Raw genomic sequence first — 9,189 nt, forward strand, 5'->3', positions numbered from 1 at the left:
CATCATTTTTCTCTCCAAATGGTAGGATTCCTACATTCATTGAGAAGAACAAATTGCTCAGTTAATTGGGGAAAACCGAACGAAAACCAGTTAATTATGGAGAACCGGGCGAAAATCATCAGAACCGCTGAGCGGCACACATAAGATACTCCAAGCACATCACTCCAAAGAGGGCCTTGTCGAGATAGCACACATGTGTCATCGTCATTACTCCTGCCCTAGAGGCGTCATGGTCATCCCTAAACCCTGAGCAATCGACTCCGACTTCGCCATAGGCGGTAGTCGACCCAACCCGCACTATAGAGGCCATGTGAAGATGAATGAAGATCCGCGCCAGAACTCAGTCCCCGCGACCAAACAACGCAACTCTGGCTCTAACAGAGAACCAAAAGGAGAACTAGGCACGGCTAGTGCTACAGAAGATCATCGAATGAACCACCTGCTGCCCGTCATTGTACACCACCGGGAGCCCGCCGCCGTAGCTTCGACTTCATAGCAACAAACCAGCTGAGGCAATCCTGTGAACACGCCAGAGAAGAGTCGACTACCTCAACCGTAGCCACGTCTCTGACATTGCTTTCCCCCATCATCGTTGCCACAGAAGCCTCGACGCCAACACTGTCGTCTTCCACTGGTCCCGCTAGCTAACACCTGGCTCTAAAGGCAAAACCCCTAGGAGGGAATACGACACCAATGCGTAGCCATCGTCCCATCAAACAAGATCAAGGATTATTTAACAAAAAACTACCACATTTCATGGAAACGTGTCGGAAAACTACCATTTTATGATTTTGTGCAGAAAACTACCACTTTTTTCCTAATCCGTGGCAAAAAACTACCAACTTGCGAAACCACCCGCTTTGCCCGAGCTAAGCACCGAACTGACCGGCTGGGCCAACGAATCAGGTGCCACCGTGGCCAACCGACGCCCGCCCCACGTTAACGACTGTTAACAACGCGTTTGCGGTCGGAAGCGGCTGTCGATGGTCCAATAAGTGGCCCACGGTGAGAGCGAGCTCAGCCACTCTCTTCCTCCTCGCTCGCTCACTCATCCTCATCCTCTCCCTCTCCCTCGTCCTCTGAGCATATCGCCATCGCCGTCGCTGGCATTGCCGCCGGTAGAACTTGAAGATGCCATCCTGGAATGACGAGGAGAGCTCGGACGAGGACATCTGCATGGTTTCAATGGATCCTCAGCTCTTTGTAAGTACGTAATGGTGGAACAGAGTTAGGGTTAGGTCATCCAAATTGGAGACTCCAAGTTTCTTTTGGTTTGATTCCAAGTTTCTTTTGTAGGAAACTCCCCAAAATGTGGTGGATCCATCTTTCTGTGGTTCTTTCACTGAATCTCAGCCGACGTGCATGATGCATCATCAGAGGCCGAAGAAGATGGTAGCTTTCGAAGGTGCTTTGACTGGGAGGCGATTCCTTGGTTTTCCTGTGCAGCAGGTATTAAATCTTGAACGCTTACTTGTTTTGCTGGTGGAGATGTGTGCTGCAGCAGGTATTAAGTTGTGCAGAGATGTGTGGTGTTTTGAACTCAAATTGACAAGTGCCTTACATATGGAAGCATATATGTGAAATTAGATGTTGAGTTAACTGAATTGAATAAACACTTGACTGAAACTGAGAACACTTGTTAACTGAATATATTAGCTGTTAACTGAATATATCTGTTAACTGAATATAACTGTTAACTGAATTTATCTCTGCTGCTAAATAAGGTGTTGTGTGCTTAGTTTTGAAAAAGTAGAGATTCTGTTAGCTGAATTCTGAGAGCATTGATCTAAACATAGGGTTTGACTTAACTGACTTGAGTTTACGACTTCAGTTATCTGTACTAAGTTTGTTAGTAAGGTGCTTAATTTTAAAGAATTGCTTTTGTAGGATGAAGGTGTCAACTGTGGGGTGGTGGAGTGGGTGGATGGTCCTTGGCTAGAGATTCTATAAAGGTGCCTAGCAAGGATTTGGGACATGTACCATGAGCAGAACTTGAGAAGGGTGAAGGACAAACAAGCTCATGAGAAAGAGGTGGACAAGCTAAAGAAGGAAATTGACTTTCTGTCAAACAACTACAGCCAGTTGGTGGAAGATGTATCCAAACTTTTTGACTATCGAGATGGCAAGATGTCTCTTAAATTAATTAAGTAGGACAATTATTATTTTTATTTTTCACCTTTATTTGTTAATACTTTTGGCTTGCATTATTTCATATGTGCAGGTAGTCGACCTCGGCTGCGTCACACGGTCACTTCGGAGTCATCCCACCGACCTGCTCCGTCACCCCGGCCAGACTGGGGGCTTCACCTCACCATAGTGGTCGTGCTGTGTCGCCACTTCGGAGTGCCGAGCTCTTCGCTCCACCACCTCGGGACCGGCTTGGGGTCCGGGAACTCGTCCCACAGTAAGCTCAGGCTGCACATTGACATAGAGCACATTAACCAGCTAAGTCGCTTCCATGCTCAGTTTTTTTTGAAAAATAATTCTTGTTCGGTTCGACCTAATTTTATATTTGTGTTAAACAAAGAACTTAGTTTGTTAAAATGTTATTTGTTAAAAGAAACTCCTTTTACCCATGTTAACTAGGGGCTCTTAAAATTTATATGAGCCATTTTATAGTAAATGTGTTTTCTTCTTGGTCGTTGCAAAGTCTTTTTCTACCACTCCTTTTTTGACTCGAGTGTATGGTCAATAGCCGGATAGCCTGGCTTCTCTCTAAAGCCGCTCGAGTTTAGTTCGCTAAACTGGCCTTGGAGAAGCATTCTGCCTTCGGGATAAGGAGGTTGAAGCCGATGCTGACCTACTTGCAGTTCAGAGATCGGATGTGTCATGTTAAAGCACGACAGGAGCACAAACTAATTTTAAGACCAATGTTCGGATTGGCACCAAAATCTTGATTTAGTACAGACATCAAACTTTTACATAAGTTTTTGGCCTTTCGAGCTTATGGCACTTTTTAGCTATTTGTATGTTTTTCTTTCAGGAAGCGGGACATCCTCATGACCGAGGTGCCCTGCATAATAATCTAGCTCGGGAGATCTTTTTTGACCCACAACTCGGCATCTTTCCCGCCGAACTACACCTCAGCGTTGATAAAACACACGCCACATCGGGACTAGTTCCCGAGCAGTGCAACCCCAGACGCCTTTAAAGCATTGGCAATATTAACGGGGGGCTGAGACTACAGCCGAACCCACAAAAACCAAAGAACCCCATAGAGTCCTCGGCAAAGCGTTCTCGGGCATTGCTTTATATGCATCGGTTTCGAATTGTGTCTTCGGTCAATAGTTGGATTGCCCGGCTCCCATGCTTGCCTCCTACATTCCGCTTTGTTCGGCTAGGTGTGCAAAGGGAGAACCACTGCGATTGTGCTTCCCACTCGAATGGTTAAGCACCTCAGTGGAGAAAGCCGAAAACTGACTGTCACAATGGGCATAAACTGGTCAGCGGTCCGATGACTGTGTCAAACTATAAGATCGATGGAGGTCACTGCCGGTGTCAAAACCGGCAGATCTCGGGTAGGGGGCCCAAGCTGTGCGTCTGAGGATCAATGGTAACTATGGAGAAGGGACACAGTGTTTACCCAGGTTCGGGCGCTCTTAATGGAGGTAAAACCCTACTCCTGCTTGATTATATTTGAGGGTATAGGGGTTACAAGAGTTGATCTACTTTGAGATCGATTCGGCTAACCCTAGAGAGCTAGCCTAGCAATGTTGTGATCCTGCCTCTGATCTAACCCTCCGGTTTATGTACACACCGGAGGGGCTTAGGGTTGTACAAAGTCGGTTTTACTGAAAGGAACAATATATTCGGACACCTATACTTGCCATCCACGCATGTGAGAGTCCCCTTCGGACACGAGAGATAACCTTCTGTCTTGTATCTTGACGGCCCATCAGTCCGGCCCACATCAATAGACCGGACGCCCGAGGACCCCCTAATCCAGGACTCCCACAGTAGCCCCTGAACCAGTCTTCAATGATGATATATTCGGCGCTCTGATTGTCGTCGGCATTGCAAGGAGGGTTCCTTAAAGAATACTCATCGGCTTTCCTCTGTAAAAGAATTATATCCGACTTTTTTCAATAAACACAACCCTTAGCCGTGAAGGCAGGATATATATAAAATACAAAAATTAGTGTCTTTTACTGACAACTTCTTCGACGAAGCGTCAGACTTGATCTTTCGGTATTTCAAACCGTTTTCGCACCCCGCGTTCCGTGTTTCGAGGCCACGCCTCATTGGCACGTCCCGTCAAAACAGAGATCGTGCCCAATTAATATGGGATTGCATATCAATGATACTTGGTTAATCCAACCGTTTGCGGTGCACGCCTTCATCGGGAATAGGCGAGATTCAAGGCACGAGTGGGGGGCGGTTGGTATTTTTACTGCCTATAAGAGGGCAAGTGACCCCCACTTTCCTCCCCACGCCTTCACATCTCCTTAGCCTTCCAATCTTCCAAGCTCTCTGCGCCCACAAAGTCTCTGTCTTTCTCACCACCACCACCTACTCCGACCATGGACGGAGCTGGCTCCAAAGGCCAGTGGGAGGCATCCTCTATGACGGAGGAGAACATAACAGATCTCCGAAGTTCGGGGTACCTTGTCGCTGATATCAAGCACCGGCTCCCCTCTGAAGATCAAGTCCTTCCCACTCCGGAGCCCGGCGAATGGGTCTTCTTCCTTCCCCACTTCCTTAGAGGGTTAGGTTTTCCACTCCACCCGTTCGTCCGCGGACTTATGTACTACTACGGGCTAGATTTTCACGATCTTGCCCCGAAATCATTCCTCCACATATCGACATTCATAGTCATGTGTGAGGCTCTGCTCCGCGTCCGTCCACACTTCGGCCTATGGCTCAAGGTCTTCAATGTGAAGCCGAAGATAGTCGAAGGGCAACACGCGGACTACGGTGGATCTATGATTAGCTGAAGGAAATATTGTTGGGGAACGTAGCAGAAATTCAAAATTTTCCTACGTGTCACCAAGATCTATCTATGGAGAAACCAGCAACGAGGGGAAGGAGAGTGCATCTACATACCCTTATAGATTGCTAAGTGGAAGCATTCAAGAGAACGGGGTTGAAGGAGTCGTACTCGTCGTGATCCAAATCACCGGAGATCCTAGTGCCGAACGGACGGCACCTCCGCGTTCAACACACGTACAGCCCGGTGATGTCTCCCACGCCTTGATCCATCAAGAAGAGAGGGAGAGGTTGAGGAAGACTCCATCCAGCAGCAGCACAATGGCGTGGTGGTGATGGAGGAGCGTGGCAATCCTGCAGGGCTTCGCCAAGCACCGCAGGAGAGGAGGAGTACTTGGGAGAGGGGGAGGGCTGCGCCAGAACTTGGGTGCGGCTGCCCTCCCACCCCCCCATATATATAGGGGCAAGGGAGAGGGGGGCCGGGACCCTCAGATCCAATCTAAGGAGGGGGCGGCGGCCAGGGGGGTTGCCTTGCCCCCCAAGGCAAGGGGACGCCCCCCTTTAGGGTTTCCCCCAAGCCCTAGGCGCCTTGGGCCTTGGTGGGGGGGGGGGGGCACCAGCCCACCTGGGGCTGGTATCCTCCCACACTTGGCCCATGCAGCCCTCTGGGGCCGGTGGCCCCACTTGGTGGACCCCCGGGACCCTCCCGGTGGTCCCGGTACATTACCGATATCACCCGAAACTTTTCCGGTGATCAAAGCAGGACTTCCCATATATAAATCTTTACCTTCGGACCATTCCGGAACTCCTCGTGACGTCCGGGATCTCATCCGGGACTCCGAACAACATTCCCTAACCACATACAAACTTCCTTTATAAATCTAGCGTCATCGAACCTTAAGTGTGTAGACCCTACGGGTTCGGGAACCATGCAGACATGACCGAGGCGTTCTCCGGTCAATAACCAACAGCGGGATCTGGATACCCATGTTGGCTCCCACATGTTCCACGATTATCTCATCGGATGAACCACGATGTCAAGGACTCAATCGATCCCGTATACAATTCCCTTTGTCTAACGGTATTGTACTTGCCCGAGATTCGATCGTCGGTATCCCGATACCTTGTTCAATCTCGTTACCGGCAAGTCTCTTTACTCGTTCCTTAACACATCATCTCGTGATCAACCCCTTGGTCACATTGTGCACATTATGATGATGTCCTACCGAGTGGGCCCAGAGATACCTCTCCGTTTACACGGAGTGACAAATCCCAGTCTCGATTCGTGCCAACCCAACAGACACTTTCGGATATACTTGTAGTGCACCTTTATAGCTACCCAGTTACGTTGTGACGTTTGGTACACCCAAAGCATTCCTACGATATCCGGGAGTTGCACAATCTCATGGTCTAAGGAAATGATACTTGACATTAGAAAAGCTTTAGCATACGAACTACACGATCTTTGTGCTAGGCTTAGGATTGGGTCTTGTCCATCACATCATTCTGCTAATGATGTGATCCCATTATCAACGACATCCAGTGTCCATGGTCAGGAAACCGTAACCATCTATTGATCAACGAGCTAGTCAGCTAGAGGCTTACTAGGGACATAGTGTTGTCTATTTACACACACATGTATCTGAGTTTCCTATCAATACAATTATAGCATGGATAATAAACGATTATCATGAACAAGGAAATATAATAATAACTAATTTATTATTGCCTCCAGGGCATATTTCCAACAGTCTCCCACTTGCACTAGAGTCAATAATCTAGTTCACATCATCATGTGATTAACACTCACACATCACATCGCCATGTGACCAACATCCAAAGAGTTTACTAGTGTCATTAAACTAGTTCACATCATCATGTGATTAAGACTCAATGAGTTCTGGGGTTTGATCATGTTTTGCTTGTGAGAGAGGTTTTAGTCAACGGGTCTGCAACTTTCAGATCCGTATGTACTTTGCAAATCTCTAGGTCATTCTGTAAATGCTGCTTCCACGCTCCACTTGGAGCTATTCCAAATGGTTGCTCCACTATACGTATCCGGTTTGCTACTCAGAGTTACTCGGATAGGTGTTAAAGCTTGCATCGACGTAACCCTTTACGCCGAACTCTTTATCACCTCCATAATCGAGAAACATGTCCTTATTGACTCCAAGGACAATTTTGATCGCTGTCCAATGATCCATTCCTGGATCATTCTTGTACCCCTTGACTGACTCATGGTAGGGCACACTTCCGGTGCAGTACACAGCATAGCATACTATAGGGCCTACGTCTGAAGCATAGGGGACGCCATTCGTCCTTTCTCTCTCTTCTGCCGTGGTCGAGCTTTAACTCTTAACTTCATACCTTACAACTTAGGCAAGAACTCCTTCTTTGACTGATCCATCTTGAATACCTTCAAGATCATGTCAAGGTATGTGCTCATTTGAAAGTACCATTCAGCGTTTTTGATCTATCCTCATAGATCTTGATGCTCAATGTTCAAGTAGCTTAATCTAGGTTTTTCATTGAAAAACACTTTTCAAATAACTCTATATGCTTTTCCAGAAATTCTACATCATTTCTGATCAACAATATGTCAACAACATATACTCATCAGAAATTCTATAGTGCTCCCACTCACTTCTTTGGAAACACAAGTTTCTCATAAACTTTGTATAAACCCAAAATCTTTGATCATCTTATCAAAGTGCATATTCCAACTCCGAGATGCTTACTCCAGTCCATGGAAGGATCGCTGGAGCTAGCATACCTTTTAGCATCCTTAGGATCGACAAAACCTTTTTGATTGTATCACATACAACCTTTCCTTACGAAAACTGGTAAGGAAACTCGTTTTGACATCCATCTGCCAGATTTCATAAATGCAGCTAATGCTAACTTGATTCCGACGGACTTAAGCATCTCTACGGATGAGAAAATCTCATCGTAGTCAACTCCTTGAACTTGTGAAAAACTCTTCACCACAAGTCGAGCTTCATAGACGGTGACATTATCGTCCATGTCCGTCTTCTTCTTAAAGATCCATTTATCTCAATGGCTTGCCGATCATCGGGCAAGTCCACCAAAGTCCATGCTTTGTTCTGATACATGGATCCTATCTCGGATTTCATGGCTTCTAACCATTTGTCGGAATTTGGGCCCACCATCGCTTCTCCATAGCTCGTAGGTTCATTGTTGTCTAGCAACATGACCTTCAAGACAGGATCACCGTACCACTCTGAAGTAGTACGAGTCCTTGTCGTCTTACGAGGTTCGGTAGTGACTTGATCCAAAGCTTCATGATCACTATCATAAGCTTCCACTTCAATTGGTGCAGGTGCCACAGGAACAACTTCCTGTGCCCTGCTACACACTGGTTGAAGTGATGGTTCAATAGCCTCATCAAGTCTCCACCATCCTCCCACTCAATTCTTTCGAGAGAAACTTTTTCTCGAAAAAGGACCTGTTTCTAGAAACAATCCCTATTGCTTTCGGATCTGAATTAGGAGGTATACCCAACTGTTTTGGGTGTCCTATGAAGATGCATTTTATCCTCTTTGGGTTCGAGCTTATCAACCTGAAACTTTTTCACATAAGCGTCGCAGCCCCAAACTTTTAAGAAATGACAACTTAGGTTTCTCCAAACCATAGTTCAAATGGTGTCGTCTCAACGGAATTACGTGGTGCCCTATTAAAGTGAGTGCGGTTGTCTCTAATGCCTAACCCATGAACGATAGTGGTAATTTGATAAGAGACATCATGGTACGCACCATATCCAATAGGGTGCAACTATGATGTTCGGACACACCATCACACTATGGTGTTCCAGGCGGTATTAATTGTGAAACAATTTCCACAATGTCTTAATTGTGTGCCAAAGCTCGTAACTCAGATACTCATCTCTATGATCATATCATAGACATTTTATCCTCTTGTCACGATGATCTTCAACTTCAGTTTGAAATTACTTGAACCATTCAATAATTCAGACTTGTGTTTCATCAAGTAAATATGCTTAGTATCTACTCAAATCATCCGTGAAGTAAGAACATAACGATATCCACTGCGTGCCTCAGCACTCATTGGACTACACACATCAAAATGTGTTACTTCCAATAAGTTGCCATCTTGTTCCATCTTACTGAAAAACGAGGCTTTTCAGTCATCTTGCCCATGTGGTATGATTTGCATATCTCAAGTGATTCAAAATCAAGTGAGTCCAAACGATCCATCTGCATGGAGTTTCTTCATGCGTATACA

Source organism: Triticum aestivum, chromosome 2B (genome assembly GCF_018294505.1).
Source record: "Triticum aestivum cultivar Chinese Spring chromosome 2B, IWGSC CS RefSeq v2.1, whole genome shotgun sequence".
Taxonomy (NCBI): Eukaryota; Viridiplantae; Streptophyta; class Magnoliopsida; order Poales; family Poaceae; genus Triticum; species Triticum aestivum.